This window comes from Astyanax mexicanus, chromosome 4, assembly GCF_023375975.1.
Source record: "Astyanax mexicanus isolate ESR-SI-001 chromosome 4, AstMex3_surface, whole genome shotgun sequence".
NCBI lineage: Eukaryota > Metazoa > Chordata > Actinopteri > Characiformes > Acestrorhamphidae > Astyanax > Astyanax mexicanus.
In genome coordinates, this window is record NC_064411.1 from 6238562 (window position 1) to 6262606 (window position 24045).

At 37.7% G+C, this 24045-nt stretch overlaps 2 protein-coding genes across 2 annotated transcripts in view; one reads left to right on the forward strand and one right to left on the reverse strand.

Moving 5' to 3' along the window:
* LOC125801167 (zinc finger protein 484-like) overlaps nt 1–24045 on the forward strand; it is a 634928-nt gene that overhangs the window by 328329 nt on the left and 282554 nt on the right. The window lies entirely within an intron of this gene.
* LOC111188977 (NACHT, LRR and PYD domains-containing protein 12) overlaps nt 1–24045 on the reverse strand; it is a 900554-nt gene that overhangs the window by 121366 nt on the left and 755143 nt on the right. The window lies entirely within an intron of this gene.

A 24045-nucleotide genomic window follows, 5' to 3' on the forward strand; every position in this document is an offset into this window, starting at 1 on the left:
TTTTCCAGAGTGTTCAGGAACCTGACTTACATGCTGCATGTAGCTCCCATCTTTCCACTGAATATACCAGAAGGCAGTTTTTCCAGCAGAATTTTGCCTATGTACACCCAGAAAATGTTTACCTGGGCACCAATGAACACAGAAAACACACATATGCTCAGTATATACCTCTGACTGACACTTTAAGAACTATTCTAAAAGACCCAGTGGTATGGGAGGAGTGTGTCAAGTCTCAAAATCCGGTAGCTTCTGATGGTGTCTTGCGTGATATTTGTGATGGCTCAGTCTTCAAATCCAATGAGCTGTTTCAGCAAGCAGGTGACCTCATTCTAAAGCTGATTTTGTATCAGGACTCATTCGAAGTTGTTAACCCACTTGGATCAGCCAAGAAAAAACATAAGATTGTGGGAGTATACTTTACAGTTGCCAACTTTGAGCAATTCCATCGTTCCAGTATTGACAATATGCAGTTAGTACTGTTGTGCAAAGAGACAGATTTCAAGTTTTTTGGTCAGGAAACAGTTTTTTCTAGAATGTTGTCAGACCTGAGACAGCTTGAAGAACATGGATTTGTGACCACTTCTGGTCATGTGGTTCGAGCAACAATAATGTGTATTGCAGGTGACAATTTGGGGTCACACTGCATTGGTGGCTACACACAGAATTTCAGCACTTCCAAGTACTTCTGCAGGTATTGTGAGGTACAAAGAGACCAATTCAACAATGTAAACCAGAGCTTTTCTGCAAGAACAGTTGACACCTACAAAGAGGCAGTTCAGCTGTTGCAGGAGAGTGATGTTGGAGATGTTAAAGGCATTTATTGTGACTCTGTCTTTAACTCACTGAAGTATTTCCATGTATGTCAGCCAGGCCTTCCTCCATGCTTAGGGCATGACCTTTTTGAGGGAGTTGTAGCTTATGATTTGGCCATTTATCTGCGCTACTTTATAATGGTCAAGCATTGGTTCACATACACTCAGCTGAACAGACGAATAACACAGTTTGACTACAAGGACCAAGATTCGAGCTCATGTCCTTGTCAGGTCAGTGAAAAACGCAACACAATTGGTGGGCAAGCTGCTGAGAACTGGTGTCTCCTTAGACTGTTGCCCCTCATCATAGGTGACAAAGTGGATACTAATGACCCAGTGTGGCAACTGTTGATCACTTTGAAAGAACTTGTGGAACTTGTGTGTGCACCTGCAATTACCACGGCCCAGGTTGCTTACCTCAACATTGTTGTGGTTGAATACCTAGAAACAAGGAAAGCACTGTTTCCTTCTGATAATTTAAAACCCAAGCACCACTACATTCTACATTATGCATCACTGATCCTCAAGCTGGGACCACTGATATGGGTATGGACAATGAGGTTTGAGAGTAAACACTCCTATTTCAAGAGGTGTGTGAGGAGGATACAAAACTTTAAGAACGTTTGCCAGTCTCTCGCAAACCAGCACCAGCTTCTCCAAACAACTCTCACTTCAAACTCCTTTTTTCCACCAGTGTTGAAATCAAAAAACTCAACTTTGTATCATGCTCAATTGTACAGTGAGGCAGTGTCCAACGCAGTTGAAGCACACATGTTTACAGAACAAGTTTCTGTGTCCACTGAGGTCAATTTTAAGGGCACACTTTACAAAAAGGGATCATTCCTCTGCCTAAAACGTGAGCCTGATGAGTCAATCAAATTTGGTATGATTGAGCTTGTTTTGATTCCAGATGACAAAGAGGTGTGCTTTCTGGTGACCCCACACAATTCATCATACTTGTCAGAGTATGGATTGTATGAAGTCAAGCAATCAGATGAGGAAATGTACTGCATAAGTGCAGATCACTGTCTGGATTTTTACCCATTGCCTCTGTACACTTTGAATGGACATAATGTCATATCCCTTAAGCATAGCGTTGTTGATCACTGTTGAGGTTTAGCCAAGAGTCCGTATAGAATTGTATGACCAGTGAGAGAAATGTAGCATATTAGTCAGGCTTTCATATATTATTTAAAAATCTGCAGTGCACTAAATAATAACTCAGATTTTGTGTCTTTTCCAGTCATGGATGAATGGGTGAGTGACTTATCCTCATCGCTCAGTACGGTGTTCAACCAAAATGATGTTATAGAGCGAGTAGTGGAGGTGTTGAAAAACATTGGAGTCACTTCAGAGGAGGACTTACAGTATGTGGAAGAAGGTGACCTAGCAGGTGTCCTGAAACCAGTTGAAATAAGAAAAGCCTTGGCCGTCATTAAACGTGAGTAAAATTATACCTGTAAAAAATGTTTTATCTTTTTTGAAGCAACTTGAATTGAATCTCTTGAATTGAAAGATTAACAAAACACATGTATCAACTATGTTACTACTGTTATTACTATTGTAGTACTATTGTACTTGTCCCATATATTAATGTAACATGATTGAAAATGTTCCCTGCCAGTATAGAGACCAGAGAAGTATGATTACATGATTAGGATTAACTCACTAGAAAGAAGAATACATTTAAGTTTGTGTAACTAACGTTAATACATCTTTGTGTTGTTTAGGTTCAAAATCAGTAGTCAGAAAAGAATACGATTCCCCCTCTTTAACTTCAAGTCAAATTGAAGAGTCGAGTACAGGTGAAGATTCATTCTTCAGTGAGATTGATGATTCCATCTCAAGTGATCACTCCACACTTGAGGCCCTCCCCACAGGAAGATCAGCTCCGGTCATAGCCAAGTCCTCTTCCAGACTGGTCTCAAATCAAGCCTCACCCACTGTATCGAGTCAAGCCTCACCCACTGTATCGAGTCAAGCCTCACCCACTGTGTCGAGTCGAGCCTCACCCACTGTGTCGAGTCGAGCTTCACCGATTGCATCAGAGAGCCGGTATTCACCTCCAGATAGTGACTGGCACTACAGTTTTGTAATACCATGGAGTAAGATACCTTCAGGTTCAAAAAATGCATTGGACAATGAGAAGAGGCTGTCTGCAGCAGAGAGAAGAGAAGTTGTTAGGATTGTGGTTGCTGAAATACTGACGGTGTGCATGAAACCAGGAAAGAAACACATCAGTGAAATAGCTAGAAGGATGGTAATTCGATACCCAAAATCATTTAGAGATGAGATTGATGGCCAGGTTGTTGGCACTGGGTATGACTCGCTTGTTAAACAGTTTGGATCACGGATAGATAACATCAGACGACTCCAAGCTCCTCCTACTCAGAAAAGGCTTTCTGACAGTAGCAGTCCAAGCTGTTCAAAAAAACAGCGTAAAGATGCATATGGCTGCATCAACCCAGATCCAGAGCTACCTAACAGTGAAACAAAACAACTACAAAAGCAAAAACAGGAAGAGCTAGCGAAGATGTTCAGAAACAAAGACAAAGATGCAAATAAAATAGCACGATTGATGGTGGAGACCTATCCGTCACAGAGGCGTGACATGTTGTCAGGACTGAAGGAGACAAAAGAGATTTCCAAGGAGTGGCCTTTCCTCTTTGAAGAAATTGGAATGAGGATTCATTTCAGAGAACTAACAGGTGTACAGATTGATGACAGCTTTGAAGATTCCACAGCCACAAAATTTAGAAGAATCCTTCGATACTTTCAGTTTGTTCATACAGAGGCATCCAGCAGAGCAGGCACTATTCTGAACCAAACCCTGGCAGGAGCTGATGAAACCTCTGCGGCTGTTCTCCTACTTCTTGCCCATTTCAAAGAGCAGCAAGACAAGATGTTCATAAATGTTGATGATACTGCTGTTTCAGCTGATGTTGACACCACCATTCTACCATCAACACCCTGCATTGTTGCCTGTGGTAAGTTTTAAACAACTTTAACATGTTTGCAAGGATAATGGGGTCAGGGTTCTAGTAGTATATGTGGCAAAAACAAGTTTAGTACTGAAGAAAAAATGTGACAATATTAACAGTCCTGCCTATAGTCGAGTCAAAATAATGTAACTGTAATGTAATGTAACTGTTTCAGTTTTTGTGTAAGTTTTGTTTGCTGTATAGACTGATTCACTTACTTCCTCATTAACACTGGAACACATACCTGAAGAAAGTGTCTTACTGGCCATAGTAATTATACACTGCTTACACTGTTCACAGGCAACAACCCACTCAATGCCCAGATGTTCATGGTTGCTGTGGACCAGGTCATTGTCAACGAGCATCTTCCCAGCTTTAACAAAGCTTTCCAGATGATGTTCTGCTCATATTATCTGCACAACATTGACTATCCAGTGGAACTTGCAGCTACTCTGGAATTCGTACAAAGGTAATTCTGAATGTAGTTTATATACAGTCTATACACTTTCAGGATGTTACCACAGAGCAGCTATTACTTGAGTGATGGATCGTTGTCAGCACTGCAGTGACCATGATGTGTAAGTCATTAGTGTATGGTATGATTGGATCAGACACAGCAGTACAATTGAAGTATTTAAAACCATTAGGTTAACTCCTGTCCATCAGCCAGAAATATTCAGCCAATTGTGGACAGTGTCCTGTTACTGCTGATGAAGGACTAGAGGATGATGGGGCTAATGAAGTATGCAGAGAAAGAGACTACAGTATGATCTTGTACAACTGTACAACAAAAGTGCATCTTTATGATCTGTGGATATCTGCAAAAAGTAAAGAAACAAGGTTTTGTTTTTATTCTGCAAGCGATAATTTTCATGTGATTTTCATTTACACCGTTCAATTTGAGTGATTGGGTATGAGGCATTAACATTTAATCATTGCCTGAACTTGATTCAGAGCACCTCCGAAACATTTCTGCAGTTAAATTTATTAAAATTGGCACAAACTTTGTTTTAAACAATTTAATAGGATTCTTGTATATTTGTAATTTATTTATTCCTAATTTCCATTCCAGAAATGCATTTTGACTGTTTACAAGCAGAATTGTAGATATCAGCATTGGTTTGAAATTACTTATCGCAACAACAAAAAAGAAAATTTTCTGAAAACTTACGTTTAAGATAACTTTGCATCTAAAGATGATGGTTATCACGCTGCATGTCTTGTGTATAAAGGTAATTTTGTTTTCCAACAGATGCATCTTTAAAATCAACCCAGATCAAGGGACCAAGGTCGTGCGAAAAGAAAAGCGACGCCAGTATGCTGTCAACCCAAGGGTGCTGAGCCTCATTTCCAAAATTGCCAATTTTGAGTGGACAGAGTAAAAGGTAAGATCACTCCCTCACAAAAAATCACAAGGTGTAAATCACGTTCAAGGTGTAGCACATGTTGAAATCAAGTTCATTTTTTTTAAGCCAAACACTATAATTTTTGATAACTCAATTTTATCTACGATACAATTCTACACAATCTATTATATTTCTTTGAACTCACAAATGCAAACTAATTATTAATTTAACGTTTAATTTTCAGTTGTCAAATTGATATATAATTATCACATCAGGGTACTACTTTACTTTTTTGCTGTTTGTAGCAAAAGGAAAATTCACACTGTTCTTATTTCCCATTATATATCTACTAGAGACAGATTATATCTGTCCAGTATCATTTTTTACTTCAATCCTGGATATATGGAGATATATGTAGTACAGCATTATTAGTATCATCACATTCTGGATCATTGACTTCTGTTACAATCTGATGAAAATAATTTTGTTTTTTAAATATCTTAGTGCCTTATCATTGTGTGCAATAATGTCGCCAAATAAAATGTAATACTTGTTTAGTTGCAGTATTGTATTCTTGAAATATTTTTTTAATTCAATGTTTTGTCATAATAATAATATTGTGATATTATTTTAGGGCCACATTGCACACCCCTAAAATCCGTACCATGGAAAAAAGGGATATTCCCCTGCATTTCATTTTGCACTAAGAGTTTAAGAACAATTTTACAGTTACTTTTACATTTTTTTTTTACCAACCCAGTAGCAACGTTGTACAGTATGATTTAATTCTGCTAATAAATAGCACAAAATAACTAGAAAAGGAAAGTTCGATAACGAACTTTAAGTTGGCTTGGAAAAGTATGTTAATAACGTTGAAAAGTTAAAATGGTTGCTAAGATATTTCTGTCTAAATCCTGTGAAGAGTGGTTGCTATGCTGTTGACTTTCGGCTAAATGTTAAAGTCCAAAAAGTTTTGGCTAACATGGTGAAAAGCTAATAATTGTCTTATAAAGTAAAGTGTTGCTAAGTGGTTGCTAGGTAGTTGCTAGGCAGTTGCTAATGTATTCCACATTGTTGCTTAGTGTTTGCTAATTGGTTGCAAGGCAGTTGCTAACATATTCCAGGTGGTTGCTAAGCTGTTGCTAACTGGTTGCTAGGCAATTGCTAACGTATTCCACATGGTTGTTAAGTGGTTGCTAGGCAGTTTCTAATATTTTCCAGGTGGTTGCTAAGTGGTTGCTAACTGGTTGCTATGCAGTTGCTAACATATTCCACATGGTTTCCAAGTGGTTGCTAAGGTGTTGCTATGGTATCCGGGGTGGTTGCTAAGGTGTTGCTAGGTGGTTGCCAAGGTGTTGCTATGGTATACGGGGTGGTTGCTAAGGTGTTGCTAGGTGGTTGCAAGGTGGTTGCTAAGGTGTTGCTAGGCGGTTGCTAAGGTGTTGCTATGGTATCCGGGGTGGTTGCTAAGGTGTTGCTAGGTGGTTGCTAAGGTGTTGCTATGGTATCTGGGGTGGTTGCTAAGGTGTTGCTAGGTGGTTCCTAGGTGGTTGCTAAGGTGTTGCTATGGTATCCGGGGTGGTTGCTAAGGTGTTTCTAGGTGGTTGCTAAGGTGTTGCTAAGGTATCTGGGGTGGTTGCTAAGGTGTTGCTAGGTGGTTGCTAAGGTGTTGCTATGGTATTTGGGGTGGTTGCTAAGGTGTTGCTAGGTGGTTGCTAGGGTGTTGCTAGGCGGTTGCTAATGTGTTGCTATGGTATCCGAGGTGGTTGCTAAGGTGTTGCTAGGCGGTTGCTAAGTGGTTGCTATAGTATCCGAGGTGGTTGCTAAGGTGTTGCTAGGTGGTTGCTAAGGTGTTGCTAGGTAGTTGCTAAGGTGTTGCTAGGCGGTTGCTAAGTGGTTGCTATGGTATCCGAGGTGGTTGCTAAGGTGTTGCTAGGTGGTTGCTAAGGTGTTGCTAGGCGGTTGCTAAGGTGTTGCTATGGTATCCGGGGTGGTTGCTAAGGTGTTGCTAGGTGGTTGCAAGGTGGTTGCTAAGGTGTTGCTAGGCGGTTGCTAAGGTGTTGCTATGGTATCTGGGGTGGTTGCTAAGGTGTTGCTAGGTGGTTGCTAAGGTGTTGCTATGGTATCTGGGGTGGTTGCTAAGGTGTTGCTAAGTGGTTGCTAGGCAATTGCTAACATATTCCACATGGTTGCTACGTGGTCGCAAGGCAGTTGCTAGGCAGCTGCTAATGTTTTCCAGGTGGTTGCTAAGGTGTATCTAACTGGTTGCTAGGCAGTTGCTACCATTTCTAAAGTGGTTGCTAAGCAGTTGCTAGGCAGTTGCTAATGTTTTCCAGGTGGTTGCTAAGGTGTTGCTAACTGGTTGCTAGGCAGTTGCTAACGTATTACACATGGTTGCTAAGTGGTTGCTAGGCAGTTGTGATCATTTCTAAAGTGGTTGATAAGTGGTTGCTAGGCAGTTGCTAAGTTTTTCCAGGTGGTTGCTAAGGTGTTGCTAACTGGTTACTAGGCAATTGCTAACGTATTCCACATGGTTGCTAAGTGGTTGCTAGGCAGTTGCTAATGTTTTCCAGGTGGTGCAAAAAAAAAGGGAGAGCAAGAAATAGAGAAGTAGAGAGAGAGTGAGAAAGAGAGAGTGGTTGCTAAGCAGTTAATAGGTGGTTGCAAAGCCCTGGCTGGGGTGCCGGGGTGTCCAAACTTTTGACTGATAGCTGCTCCATACAGCAGCTCCTCCATACACTCACAGTACTGGAGGAGCAGGGGAGAGAAGGGGACTGCCTAGCAACACCTTAGCACCCACCCAACATACCATAAAAAACAGCTAGCAAGATTGTAGCAACTGCCTTGAATATGATTGTAACTGCCAAGCAACCACCTGGGATGCCAAAGTAAAGGCCTTCCAACACCCCATATAAAGCTTTGCTGTCACCATATCAACAACTTAACACCTTAGCAATCTTAGCAAGCAAGATATGATAAACTCTTATTTAAATGCATTTTCATGCACAGTACTGTGATTTATTACATCTTTTTCTGAACATAATTCCATGATTACATGATATGATTTTTACACTCTCTATAAATAAAGGTACAGTTGGGTCTTTAAGCACTGATGGTATCTTCGATATGCTTATTAAAGTTTATTGTCCATATGATACGAAAAATTATCACGATACAATAAATTTATATATATATATATATATATATATATATATATATATTGTCCAGCTGTAAGTGAAACCATTTTATCTTTATTATGTGTTATGCCTGAAGGGGTGTGTTGCATTACCTATTGGCATATATTAGGAAGGTTAATTTCATATTGACTGGTAGAAGTTCCAGAATTACTCTTGTTTATGTACTCATTTTTAATATCAGAATATGTAATTTAGTCAGAAGCATTTTATGTTCATCTACATAGATTTATTAATATATAAATTGTGATGTTATCAGCTTACCCAGTTACTCACTAATGAGTACAGGACCTATTGAATCATAGATTTATCAATATTTTTTTTTCTCTTTCCTAACAGATTTCTGAACTTCAAAAAAGACCCTGAAACAAGGCACAAGTATTTTATGGATGCATTTGTTTTCCATTCTGTTCCATATTTTCAGTTATGTTTCATGTTCTGAGTTTGGCCAGTAGTGTTAAGGACAATTTATACGTCAAACCTACGCATATCCTGCAAGTAGCCACTGACCCTACGTCGTAGACTATACTGTAGCACGAACATATAAACATGCATGCTATGGCACTCACGACAATTTTAAAATAAAGGGTGTTTGTTAGTCCACTGTCATTTGTGTTGTTTTCTTTTCTGTTGTGATACTTATTGAGGACAATTCTACAAGTCTGCACTTAAACACATATGACCACTTGTATTTTCATGAGGTGGAAACTTTAAGAGCTTATCTTGTTTCTGCTACTTCCACCCTGGAACGCTGCAATGCACTCTTTCCATAATTTTACATTTACATATTCAGTTTTGTCAAATTTGTTGAAGTGTTTTACTCGCTGTGACCATTTGGGCTGATGCTTTTAGGGAGCAAAGATTAAACTTTAAGACAGCACAGGTTTGTTCTACATGAAAAAAACCTGAGGGACAAAGTTTGTAAAGGTGTATCCAAATGTAAAGTGTTAAGTTTGATTGTATAAGGACAGATAAATATAGAAAAAAATATTTTAATTGCAATTTTAAGTAATAATAAAAAACAATTACCTTAAAATTACGAAGAAAAACATTTAGTTGTTGGGAAAGAAATAAACCTTTAAATAATAACATACATATATAATTACAGATAAAATCAGTAGTTTTACATACTTTTGTATGTAATTTAAGAAAATGGATAAATACAATATAAATAATATGGCAATATAGCCGTAAAAAAAAGAGTTCTAACTGTAATCTTTCTTTATTGTCATATTATGTAAAATAACAACAGGGGCTTGTAATTAACAGATAATGTCTGTAATTTTACAGAGATAGACTGCAATAAAATAAAAAGGATAACTACTATAAAAAAATAGGGTTATTTTCTGTAAAAAAATGATTTTTTTTTACAGCGCGTGCTACCCTTTTGTGTATATTTAAAGGTAAAAGCACAAAAGTAGCACAATATTAGAGCATGTTTCCAGCAGAAGTTCATGTACTATGTTTGGATAGTCTAAACCACCGTATCAGGGTAAAGTTATGGTAGTAAGAGTTTATTATAATCTTTTTTTTATTTTAAGATCATATTTTATTATTATTATTATTATTATTATTATTATTATTATTATTATTATTATTATTATTAATTGCCATTACACTTTGACAATGTAATGACAGTCCAGGTTATTAAATGAACAAAAAATATTAGAAAAACAGAATTATTATAGTACACTTGAAATAATAATAAAAATGTAGGTTAGCACATGCGCAGTGTCTTTAGAAAGCGCGTATCGATGGGTAGCATCACTCGACAGAACACCTGGCATGGCAGAATGTGTTGAATAAAATACGTGTTCTTGTCGTGTGCGGCCCAGCCTCACCCAGTCTCTACCTACAGCGGCCCCCAGATAGAATAAGATTGAGACCACTGCTATAGAGCCAGAGAACCAGCTTAAGTTCCAGACCTGAAGATTCAGACCAGTAGTTCCAATGAACTTAATACACATAAACAGTCCACAAATACAGCTACAAACTACAAAAGCATACAATAGACCCAACAATAAATGCTTAATGTTCCTACAAGTACAGGCGTTTAACAAATATCACTCATTTGTATCTCTACAGGACGCCAGAGCAGCCAAAACATTAAGTACACACAAAAATCACCAGTCACACGGCATATTACTTAGTTTCACATTGAAGGGCAGCCTTTAAAAAGGCTTTTTAATATAATATGACACAATATCTGTCTTATTTCCATGATAGTTAGCTAAATATTTAATTAATCCAGCATGCGCTCTCCGTTTTACTACTAATCAATGCGCGTAGCCTGACCCCTTCATCCGAGCGCAGAGAAGGGGCTAGGCAGCCATGGCCCCGCCCCTGGAGTGAAAAGCATGAGTCTTATTGGTTAGATTGTCCTAAGACTTTTCTAATAGACTCATTACTACACCCTTCTCAAAATCAGGAGAAGGGTCCGCGGACACGTGAGCAGAATACATTTTAAAGAGCTTTGATTGGTCAGTACCGCTGTCAATCATACAGTCCTATAGCAACGAAAAACACAGGCTAATGCTTTGAATTAGTTGCTGTTTTTTTAGTTAATCTATAAAATAAATGCTTACACTTGCAATAATTATATACATCCTGATAAAAAAATATGTAATTATTTACATGCACATTTGGTCAGCCCCTTAGAGGCCTTACTGCACACCACTGATATGTATATTGAATATGAATTATTGTCCAGCCTTAAGTATTATGTACATAATATATACATAATAAGGCTGGACAATAATTCAATAATTTAAAATCAATAATGTTTTTGTAATTTTTAAACAAATATATTTGTATTAAATATTGGCCTGGAGTTCTAAGACAGCAATGGTCCTCCAACTAAAAAATATTCTTAAGAGGCATTTAGTATTTACAGCATCTGTTACCGACTGACGTTCATTACAGAGAGCTGCGTCAGTTCAGTGCATTAATTTGAGAAGAAAAGACAGAACCCAATAGGCATATGTATAGCCATATACCTTATATAATGTATATACACCTTATATAAAGTTCTTAATACCAATACAGAAATGAAGAAATGTATTGTGTGTAAAGGATGATTTACACTTCTTACATAGGTATAGGCTTCATAAATGTATTTAAAGTAAAAAAAAAAGTATTTATTGATTTTAATAGTTCCTAGATTTTTTTTTGTTACAGATGTACTGAGCCATGAGACTGCAAAAATGTATATAAAAAACTGTATGCTAGAACTGCATCATTTTTAATTTCTGCCTTGAATGTCCTGAATCATTACTACATCTCTGCTGTTTGTAACAAATCAAACCACATTTACATATTTAGTGAGTGACTCCTTAGAGCAGTGGAAACATGGGCCGGTTCTTAAAAGGTTCCCTGGAACCGGCACCAGCACTTTTTTGGTGGAAAAGAGGTATAAGAAGAGACGGCTCTTTCGGCTTGCAAGTAGCTCCTTATATTTTTTGGTTGCTTAATTCAATTTATTACCAAATTATGTGTACAATGAATTAATAGAGTTGAAACATACATTATATAAAATATATATTATTTATATGGCTTTATTTTTATAAAAAATAAATAGTGAAATACAAAAACAAAGGCCCATCTCAAGTAAACAAACAGGTCCAATGTAAATGTGTATATTATTTTCAAATGTGAAACTCTATACAGTGAAATAAACAGCGCTGAACACCATCAACAAAGTGTCACTCAACAAAATAAATCAAATAAAAAAAAAAACAAGCATCCAGGTGATGTTTTTTGAAAACTTTAGCAAAGATTGACATAAAAAGGAGCTCATGTTTGAGGGTTTGATTGGTTTCTGTTATGATCTGCCCTGTTGTGGAAGAGGGAGCTGATGTTGCTACAAAACACAGTTTATGTGAGGTCACGTGTAAGGTGTGGGTAGATTGAGCACTTCAATGTTGAATGCTCTTTTTGTCAATCAGAACGTGAATCATCTTTTTTTATGTTCCATTGTATCTTAATTCTGGCAAGACTTTTCTTCTTTCTTTTTAAAGAAAACTAAAATCTCTGTAAATGTGAACCTTGGTGATATATATGTTTTTTTTTTCATACACTGATCTTGATTTGAAGTATATTATTAATATTATTATTTTATTGAGTAAATACTACTATCATCATTGTAAATACTTGATTTGATATCTTCTTACTGGAGTTTATTCCCCTTTTGAAATCCTTTAGAGATTGCTAATAATAAGAAATGCCTAAAAACTGTAAGAGTTTATGAGGAGCTTTCACTGTTGCCTCTTGTTAGTATTTCTCTATTTCTATCATTAGTTTTCTTCCTTAATGTATATTTTTATGCTGTCTTCTACTTTGGTTTATATGTATCATCGTAAAACTTTAATCTATACATTTATATTTATATATATAAATTGGCTCACTCTCTGAAGTCAGCGCATGTCGTTTATTTCAAAGAGCCGGCTAAGAGTCTGACCCATCACTACTAATAACTACAGTGCCGTAGTTTAACACTTTATTGTTGTGCTGTTGTACCAGAAAAGAATGTAGACTGTTAAAACTTACTCCTATCACCATGTTCTGTGTTACAGGAACCAGAGTCACTGAAGATCACAGTGGAGATGGAGATCATGGGAATCTCCACAAAAGGCGATGAGACTGTTTTCCTCAGTGACACCATGGAGGAGTTCAGCGTTCCCGCCACTGTGTGGAGTGGTGACGTTAAAAGTAGCTGTTGTGAGGGAAGGGGAGGTCATTTTAAACATTGAAAGCCCACTTTTTAATGAACCATAATGTGGTAATTTGACAAGTTTTTGTGTTCAGATTGTAATATTTCTTAGCATGTTCTGTTAGGGTTTTTTGGGGGGGTGAGGTTGTATGTGTTTGTGCTTTTGATTTTTGATTGTGTGTGTTGTGTTTAAACTAATTCAATGTGTTTAATTGTTTTATACCTTTTGAATTTAAACACATTCAATTAAGCTTACTATCCTTTCCTGCTAAAACAAATATTCTATGGTTTTTATATTTTTCTGCTGGTTTTGTGGTGTTTTGCAGTGTTTTTATAAAAAAAATTAAAAACTATTTAAGCCCTTTTAAACCATTTGAAAGTATTTTTTCATAATTGGCAGGTTTATGATCATAACTGTTTCTGCTTTTAAGAGTTTACACTGCTGGGCTGAAGCTATACTAAACCATAAAGAGGCATATCTGTGCTGCACCACCATTTATTCAATGGTATTTGGATATTAGCATTTAACCAAAAGTTTTAGAACACAGCTCAATCAGCCAAAAGTATTGGCATTCCACCATTTAGCCACAGGCAGTAGCTTTTATACTGTTTGTAACAAAACAAACGATAGTGTGATATAAATTTCGTCCAACACTGTAATGGATGATTTACACTTATGTATGTACAGGCTCACAAATCTATTTCTTTATTTTAATAAAAAAAAAGAAAGAAAGAAAAATCCGCCCAGTCTCATCTGACTCGGAAGCTAAGCAGTGTTTAGTCTGGTTAGTACTCTGGGAACTTGTATGAATAGTCTTGCAAAGCCTACTACCAGCCACACCGGAACCTTTCCATTGATGAATGCATGGTGGCCAACAAGGCAGGAATCGGGATGAAGCAGTACATGAAGGACAAGCCCACAAAGTGGGGATACAAGCTCCTCATCCTGGCTGACAGCTCCCGTGACTACACATGCAACTTCAGTGTCTATGTGGGGAAGGCAAATAAACCATCAGGAAATGGCCTGAGCTTCGACACTGTTATCAGTCTTCTCTGGGCACAGGGTACACGGTGTACGTTGACAACTTTTACACCAGCTCACTGCTCTTTCATCACCTGCATAGAATTGGTTTAGGGGCCTGTGGAACCAACTGTGAGACCAGAATAGGCTTCCCAAAAACAAGTCAATGCCCTGCCTTAAAAAAAGTGGACCGTGGTGACATACAATGGATCAGGGATGGCCCACTGCTGTTTGTGAAGTGAAGGGACACACGAGGCATCACAATGTGCTCCGCTGTCCGCAAAGCTTAACAGTCTGTGCAGCAGGCAGTCTGTGCCGCGTCATGTCAGAAGAAAGAATGGAACGTGATCCACCCAACAGATCCCTGTGCCTGAACCTGTGAAGGCGTACAACAAGTTCATGGGGGAAGTTGACTTGTCTGGCCCTCTCATAAAGTACTATTCTGTGACACAGAATACCAGGGGCCTCATGTACTGAATATATATACCATATTTCACGCTCACGGTCGGATGTACTAAATTTAACTTGAACGTGAGAAAGTGCGTTCCCCCACGGCACTTTCGTTTCGGGCGTACGCTTTTTTTTGTGCGTATGTATTGTGTTTTTGTCATTTGGCAACACTTAGAGGCGATGCATTGAAATTACAACTAATAAGATATCCTTTATGCACACATTGTAGTAAGCATTACTGGGTAAAATAAAGTTAATTAATCAGACAATTTCATTGGCTTACAGAAATAATCGTTTAACGTGTTTCCACTTAGCCTAGAATATATAAAAATGCATAAAACATTGCGCTGGAGTTGTTGGAGTTGGCAACATTGGCATTATTGGAAAATAGTGCTAATGGCCAAATTAATTGAGAACGCATTTTCCGTGACGATTATGTTTTTTAGGCCCATGATGATGACTGGCTTATAAGCCGTTTTAGATTTCCAAGAGCATAGGAGGATAAGAAAACAAGCTGAGCGCATGACGTGTGGCTTCTTGGTAAGCAACTAATTTAAAGCATTTAAATGAAAGCATTTATTATCCAGCTTAGAATAATACAATTTAAAACATGGGTAATTATACGCTACATGTATATAATATTAATAATAACAATAATAATAATTATTATTATTTATTTTTTTATTATTCTAACATTATACTCTGCGTAATTGAGGGAGGAGTCATGGCAGGTATGATGTTTTCGTGCATTTGCGCTTGATTGTTGATTGCGATGTACTAAGAGAGAGTACGTGGGATTTTGTCTACGCACGTTTTGATAAATCCGGAATTTTTTTGTGCATACGGAACTTTTCAGCTCTGAGCGTACGGAATATTTTAGTAGGAAGTCCACGCAAGTCGGTACATGTACATGTAGTACATGAGGCCCCAGGTGTTGACATTGTAGTGGTGAACAGCTTCATCACCAGCATCCATACACACATATTGTAAACGCCAATAATAACTGGTGTTTTTTTTTTTAGTTCTGCAAACTCAAGTAACCCCTCCCTTTCCAGTCCTCTCTGTAGAGATTATCCAGGTGAATCATAACAGATCCAACTGAACAAAACACTATCACCTAAACCTCATTGTTATTTTTTTTGTTTACTTTACAATACAAAGTTTCAACTTTTCTAAATATTCCTGGTCTGCAACAATCTGCCCTCTTTTCAAGACTGTCAAATCTGTTTATCGTGTACATATTTTGAATGTCTTGTTTTTTTTATAAAATATACAAAGTTAATTTTTCCCCAAAATAATAAAACCATTTTAGATAAGCTACGAATCACCTGTTAGTGTAAAACCTTAAGCCTCCATATCAGATCTGAAAAAGGAGGTACAGAGGATGGATGAACTCAAGCTTTGCAGATAAGCATCACCTAACCAAACCTTTCTAATAGCAAGAACAAAACTTGCACAAGCAAATCAGTTAAGTCACCTCACACTCAAACTTCTAATCTAAACTGTTCAACTGGTTGAAGGGCAGTTAAAGTTGACCCAGCAGTCGATGGGTTAATAAAATAAAAAAGGGAGTTAAAAGTAGAGTTGTGATTGAGCCTGACTGCACAAAGGGTTAAATCAGTGGTGTTGTGCTGGTGTACATTTTAGGAGTAACAGGTTTTTATCTGATCAGCATGAATCAAGGGGAAAATTTTACTAGTGGATGAACATGGTGAGCAGCAGTCCTTTCACATTGGTGACCAAGTCTTGCCCATTATTTTGAACTGAAAGGCATATTAATGACTTCATTGGTTGGTTGATGCAGTTTGACAGAGTTGAAGTCTCTTTTCGTGGAAGAAGAGCCGTGGGAATTAAAGGCATTCGTGACCAGGCTGTGGTGGGACATGCTTCTAAAGCAGACCTGCCCGCTGACTATGAGATGATGATGATAAATTATAAGGGAATAGTTAAATCTGTCGCGCTGTCCGCACCAAAAACATATATTATCCAGATCTAATCAAATAATATACACCAGGAATACAACTACCTATCTGTAGATCAGTGTAACATTTTAGAAATATTTGTCCTATTAAATAAGCAAATCAGAGGGTTATCAAATGATAACTGCTGAACATTGTGTAACATTGTTCATTGTATTCAATATTCAGTTAAATTTTATTTATATAGAGCTTTTTACAACAAAGGTCGTCACAAAGCCGCTTTACAGGAAAAACAGGTCCACGCCTCTTATGAGCAGCACCACAGAGATGCCAATTTTATGGTAACAAAGTGGCAAGAAAACACTCCCTTTAAGAGGAAGAAACCTTGGAAGGAACCAAGACTCAGTCAGAGGAAACCATCCTACTCGGGTCGACCCGCTCAGTACAAACAAATAACAAACAAATAACAGAACAAAAACAGTACAGAGAATTAATGTGAACTATGGCTAATATAACAGGTACTAATTTATGAATATAAAAATGTGATGGGCACAAACTATAGAGCTATGGCTAATACAGAAACAGATTCTGTTAATGTTAATCAGTGCAGGGTTGCAGAGCTGGAGAACAACACAGCGGGCAGTGGAGAGCCAGGCTGGGAACATCAGGAACAGGGCATCTCCATACATGTAAAAGAGATAGATAGAGAAAACAGAAAGGAAAGGAAGAGAAACAAAAAAGAGGAAGACATTGTAATGAGACATTACTCAAAAGCTTGAGCAAATAGAAATGTTTTGAGTCTAGATTTAAAGGTGGTGTTCCTCCAGAAGTGGTGAATGCATTCGGCACAAATCTGGAAAAGAAAGACTGCATTATTGCTGACAACACTGGCAAAATTAAGCTACTCTACTCTGCTATCTCTACTCGTAGCCAAGGGGGACTACATCATTTTAACAAGAATGCACTACATCACAGGTGCGAATGTCGTAGGCTACTTCAGAAGATTGAATCATACTCTCCAAAAGTTAGCGGTACAGTTGGAGTGACGTGTGGAACCGTGGACCTCAATCTTACCCTAACAATGACTGTGCTTAACGACTTTCTGAAAAGTAACAACCTCGCTCACATGCTCCAAGATGTGGAGACCATTGAGGAGTACTTTCTGACTTTTTTGTTTTTTTAGCAAAATGTTTTGTGCTGTGCTTCATATCTCTTTTTAATGTGTTCTGTATTTAGTCCAAGAAAATAGTGCCTTAAACGAATATTGTTGTGCTGCGACTCTCCTTGCCTGCAACTCACTTCCTCCTGTTTGTCGCGCTGCCTGACCTTGGTATTCCCCCCAACCCCCCCCCCCCCCCCCTCCCCTGAACTGGGATAAACCAGCTTAATTTGGTTTCTCAGCCCATATGCCACTCTGCAGTGTGGCTGCTGCTTTTCATCCTTATTGGTTGCCACACGCCCTTTTAATTTTAATTACCCCTGTGTGGCGGTTATTACTGGGGTGTCACGTCGCGAGTTGTTTGACTTTCTTTAGCTTGTTCTTTTTCTTTGGTTAATTTAATTTGACTGGTTAAGTGAAGCGCTGCTTTTGCCATAGTCTCTGTATTTTTTAGGGGGATAAGGAAGTTGTCTTCTTTCTTTTTAGGAATTCGTAAGCCTATATTTTTTTGTGAATATTTAATTAAGTAATGTTGAGCTTTTTTGTTTTTAGTTCATTATTCATTCCTTAAGGAATCAATCATTAAGTGATGGTTTCCTCCCCACCAAAGAGTCTTTTTTTTTTGTTTGAGAAAAACATTTAAGTTTTGTGCTTAATGTGTTTCGTATTTAGTCCAAGAAAATAGTGCCTTAAATGATTACTGTTCCACTAATGACAGTTTGTTTCATGGCTGCCTCAAATGTGCATTCCATGATTTTGCTGAAATATGCTGGTTATGTGCCTGTTCTCATGCACTTCAGAAAAGGGTTTTGAACTAACTGATCTTTTATAATTGTCATTCTAGCCTATGTGAAGTTAATTGTATACAGTATAATGCATGTAATTGTTTAATAAAAATGTTGTGCTAAAAATGTTCAGTGCTGACGTTCTACACTTTATTTACTTTTTAAAGTTTGCAAGCAGTTGATTATGGTGCAGGGACTCGGTTACCATTCCACATGTTGAAAAAAAGCTAACCTCAGTCAAAATATGCTTGATAAAATGGATTCTTAATCTAATGTGAAGGTGATGCTGAACATTTTGGCGGTTTAAACAAAATTAATTGGTTTATATAGTCTTTAGAAATATTTAAATATTAACTATTAATATATATTTAGCAGTAATCACACAGTTTATACCAATGGTTATTTACGTTCTATAATTAGAAAGTTTAAGAACCCAAACATCTAGTCTTGATATACTAAATGTATAAATCACAATTAAATGTTTATGTATTAAGCTTATTACAGCACGAGTGTCAAATGATTCACTTAGTGGTAATTTAACAGTAAATGAAACTGTCAAGTCTGGTGTTATAGGCACTCCCTGTCCTTCCACACTTAGCGGAGGTTCTCAGTTAAACAACTACAATACCCAGAATGCACCACCCACTGCCGATCACGTGACAACTCACCTGCCCTGACCAGGAAGTCCCGAATATTGATTATTCCCTGCAGTATATAAGGACAGCTCACACACACACATTTACACCGCGTATTGCCTGGTTTTGCCCACATTACAAAGCGTTTATTTCTGTGATTGTTTTCTCGTGTTATGACCTTGCCTTTTGTTTTCCGACCTCGATTTTTGCCTTTGCCTACTCTGTGGATTTTTTGTGTTGAAGGGTGTGATTGGAGATAACCACACCTTCACACTCTTATTCTTAAATGTTTTATACATTTATATATACAGTTATTATTTTTACTGTTCACTTTATAATTCACTGAATAACCTTATGAACTTTGCTCTCTTTTTAACTGTCACGGCGACACAAGGCTTTGGAGGTTGTTTGTACTTTTTCAGGAATCAGGAAGGTCAGAGTGTTTTCATCAACAGTGAGAGCTGTGAGGAGAACGTGACCCTGAGTGGTAGAGAAGCTTCAGACTTTAGGACACTTAAGGACTGTCTGCTGAGTTCATGAAAGACACAGTGCTGAACAACATCATGATAAGAACCTGTTGCTCAGACAGGCTGGAGCGGATCACGTCATTAAAACTGGACAACATGCTGTTAACTGGACTCTGCTGGCGTAATCATATTGATAAGTTCTGTCCAATCACATGTCATTTGCATAAATGTATAACTGCCTGGATGAAGTCTGAAGGGTTCTCTTATTCCCTCGACTGGCTTTAGTTTCTTTCTGTCTTTCTCTTTCTCTCTCTCTCTTTCTCTTAAGTCTCTATCAAGATTTTACTATTACACTATGTGTTGACAAGTTGATGTACTTTTACTCTTTTCTAATATATATGTATTAATTTTTGTTCCTTTTATACATATCTGTAATGCTCAAACTATTTTTCCAGTAAACTTTAATATATTTTAAATTCTAAACTCTGACTCATTGGTCATCTTTTCATGTTCTGGGATTTCTTACATCCGAGTTTTATCTAAGTCATACTGTGGTATATTACCCTACAGTTCCCTCGAATAAATTTATCGTTCAAATTAATTTATTTTCCTCGCTTTAGTTCACTGTTCCCTCGTATTAATTCATTTTTCCTCGATTTATTCAGTGTTCCCTCTATTTAGATTATTGTTCCCTCGAATTTTTATTCATTGTTCCCTCAATTTATTTATTATTTCCTCAATTTACTTCACTGTTCCCTCAATCTATTTCTCTGTTCAATTTAATTTATTGTTCCCTCTATTTAATTAATTTTTCCCTCTACTTAATTCTTTGTTCCCTTTATTTAATTTGTTCCCTCAATTTATTTCATTATTCATTAATTTATTGTTCCCTCACGCACGGCTTTACTAACACACATTTACCATAAAGGGCTGTGACGGCTCCTTTCTGTTCCCTCGATCCCTGCCGGCGAGGCGGACCCGTACGCCCAGCTTTACTTACGTACATTTACTCTAAAGGGCCACGACGACACCTTTCCGGGTTCCCCCTCTCAGACCGCTCAGCAGCCGCCCTCATTTCTGTTTTCTCTGCTCGTTCCTCAGGTGCTGCATTATTCGAATGCCGCTTCTCTCCGCTTGCTGGTTGCATCCCCTCTGGTGTCCATGTTCTTCGTCTGGGTGCTCCCCTGTCTGCTGTGATGACCATTGCTCCTGCCTGTTGCTCGAAATTTTATTTGCTTTTGCAGACTATGCGGGACTCTTGTCTACTTCAGGCTTTTCATCCTTGAATTTTTTGGAACAATCCTGTCCTACAAGCAGCAGATTATTTACTTCTCAGTCTATGGCTACATTGTGCAAGACCCGCCATCAAATGCCACACCATTATTGGTTTCCATTCAGTAACAAATTACAGGCCAAAATGGACAGTCAGACCACCATAAACTTCATGAGATCAACTCCTATACACAGTGAACGACCAGAAACTTCAAACACAGATGGGAGCCAGTCTCATACACTAGACATCGATTTAGATATACCTGGTTGTCACACTCCTTGTGTCAAGAGGAGAAAACTCATCGTGCCATGAAACCTGTCAAACTCCTCTTTCGGTCAAGCATTATTACTGGTCCACAAATTATATCACGAGAACAGATGCACTGTAAAAAGTGTAGCCCTGCTCAAATTAAAAAAATTAATGTCCATTTGTTGCATCTAAACTATTTGACTTCACTCAATCTAAATAAAGTCAATTGTTACAACCTGATTATTTTATTTTGACATAAACCATATTACTTCACTCGACCCAATATTAATTATTCACCTTGATCCAAGTTAAATTCTTTACATTTCAGTTTCGGAACCAAACTAATACATTTAAATGGAACCGAACTTAAAAAAAAAAAACATGGCAGCATATTCAGAAGTTCCAGAAGTTACTGTGGCGTGGAAGAGGACGGATTACCAGCGAGATTCGTTTCAGTGCTCTCTTGCTCTTTTTATTTTGCTCTGAGAAGGACACTAAGAGCTGGATTTACATGGGATTCCACTTTTGAAAGTGAAACTAACTACAGCTCCAACGCAGCTAACCCCACTCCCACACACAGAAAACACACAAAGGGTGAGGCACTTACACAAAACAACCACATAACTGATAACTACATGAATAATACTAGAACTGTGATAATAAAACATGACATGAAACTCTGGGATAAACAGTAACATAAACACGCAGAAAAACACCCACTTCCCCCAACAGGGTGAGCTCCCATAATTCCTTCCGCCCCCCCTCCAGTCCCGACGCCACAATACCATAAGCATGCGTTGCTATCTCGCGAGCGCGTTCAGGCACTTTCTCCCTCTCTCATTCTCTCTCTCGCGAGCGCGTTCAGGCACTTTCTCCCTCTCTCCCTCAGTGCTCTGAAGCACTTCTCTACAACTTCTCCCGTGCTCCACAGTGCGCATGCGCAATTCATGTTTGATTCAAATTAAAAATATTACATCCGTATCTCTTTTCTTCGAGTATGATTTCAGTGGAACCAAAACATTTGGTTTATTTCCTTCAGAATTGTAATTAATTTAGTCTGAATCAAAATTGACACATCAAAATTCAAAAAGGTTGAGTTTCACAATAAAGTCAATAATTGTACTATGTGTTCAATCATATTTATTAGCTTGAATGAACAGCTCCATGCTTCACTTTTTACAGTGTGCTAACTCCGTATACCATCTACTATAAACACATCTTCACTCAAACCACCCCTGGAACACTGTTGAAGAGCTCATGAAGTTCTGCTGAAGACCACAGACTGTCACTAAGGCTTAACTGACTTTTCAGTTCAGATTCTGCCGCTGGTCCGCCCACTTTTTCATCTTTTGGGGGGGACCTGGCTTGAGAACCTTCTCAAGCTGTTCTGAACTGTACCCCAAGCAAAATAATCACAGTTCCACCCTCCCCCGCATCACAGGTGTGGTTCATTATAGCAAATGCTCAGTAAAACAGCAAATGCTTTGTTTGCACATTTAGCTCGGCTAGCTATCAATAATAATGTTCAGTAAATCAGCAAATGGCGTATGTAAACATTTAGCTAGCTAGCTACCAACAATAATGGTCAATAACACAAATGTAGATTTTGGTAATTAAGTTTAGTTTACTATGCTCTTCAATAAACAAAACAACACAACCCACAAGCACTCACAATAAACTTTATAAACATATGAATACAAGTTAAACACATGCTACTCTACCATTAGGAGTTAATGAATATTTAAGCCTTAACCATTAAAAAAAAAAAAGGATTCTTTCTGAATTTCAGTCTGAAATTGACTATTACGTCTCACTTTATCCCAAATCCATTTCACACTGGATTTCTCTTTTGGGCAACTATGAGTATTCAACGAATAATAACATAAAATAATCTCAGGCCTATAGGTTTCCTGTCAAACATATGTTGAGAAAACACAATGAGATGTAGATCTGTAAAATGAAAGCAGTTTACTAAAACACACAAATGAGTAAACATAGATGTGAAGCAAAACAAAGATAATAGTGGGTAAAAGTGGATAAAAGCAATTAAGGAACTAAATTAAGTAAATATAAAGATTAATAATATTCAATAAAGAAAAGATAAGAGAGTATAAAACTTGAGTAATACAACACAACCAAATATCCATTTATATCCCTCTAGTAACAGATTTTTAATCAGACTGAACCATAAACAAACGAAAACACCAGCAGAGGGAGTGAATGTGTCCACAACCTTACTGCGCTATACAAGTCTGGAGTGGGTTGATTTCAGTATGGGAACTACGGCTGAAGCGTTTTATTTACTCTGGAAAGGATTTTGTTGGCCTCTCTGCAGGTCTGGATGCTCCTCCGGTCCACACGGCAGTACCTAGCACAGTGTCGTCTCTCTGTGGCTCTGGGTCTCACTTTTGGGAGAAATAATCAAATCTGCATATCATAGAAAAGAGAATAAATGCATTCAAAACCTTCAAATCATAAGCACTGAAGGTTTGGTACTGAACGTTTAGTTTAGGGTTCATAAATCTTTTACAGGGTAAAATTCAAGCACTTTCAAGGCCCATTTTCAAGTTTTTCCAGCACCTTTCAGCTGTGGTAAATTAATGATAACGGTGATATCTCAAAACTGCGATTCAGCGATATTCAATATATTGCAAAACTATTCTCCACACTTCACAGTGACTATGTTACTGAGAAAAAATACTATTAAGTAAGTAAATAGCAAGAATTATGGATTTATTGGTGTCGGTTTCACACAAGTTAAATACCAATGTTCTTCACCGTATGTTTACCCTATTCATTATAATGAGCAGTTACTGTCATATGTCAAATTTGGGGGTGAGCTGAGAGCATTTATACATACTTACACTCAAAATTATTGATTTGCTTTTTGTCACACTGCAAGAGTGTGACTACTATGTTTATAATAATAGCAGAAGGAGAAGCGATTTAATCAAATGTTTAATGATTCAAAATGTATCACCTGTCTGTAGAGTTTGCTTGCTATCCAACTTGATTGGGTCAAAAATAAAACTGAGGCACAAAAGAT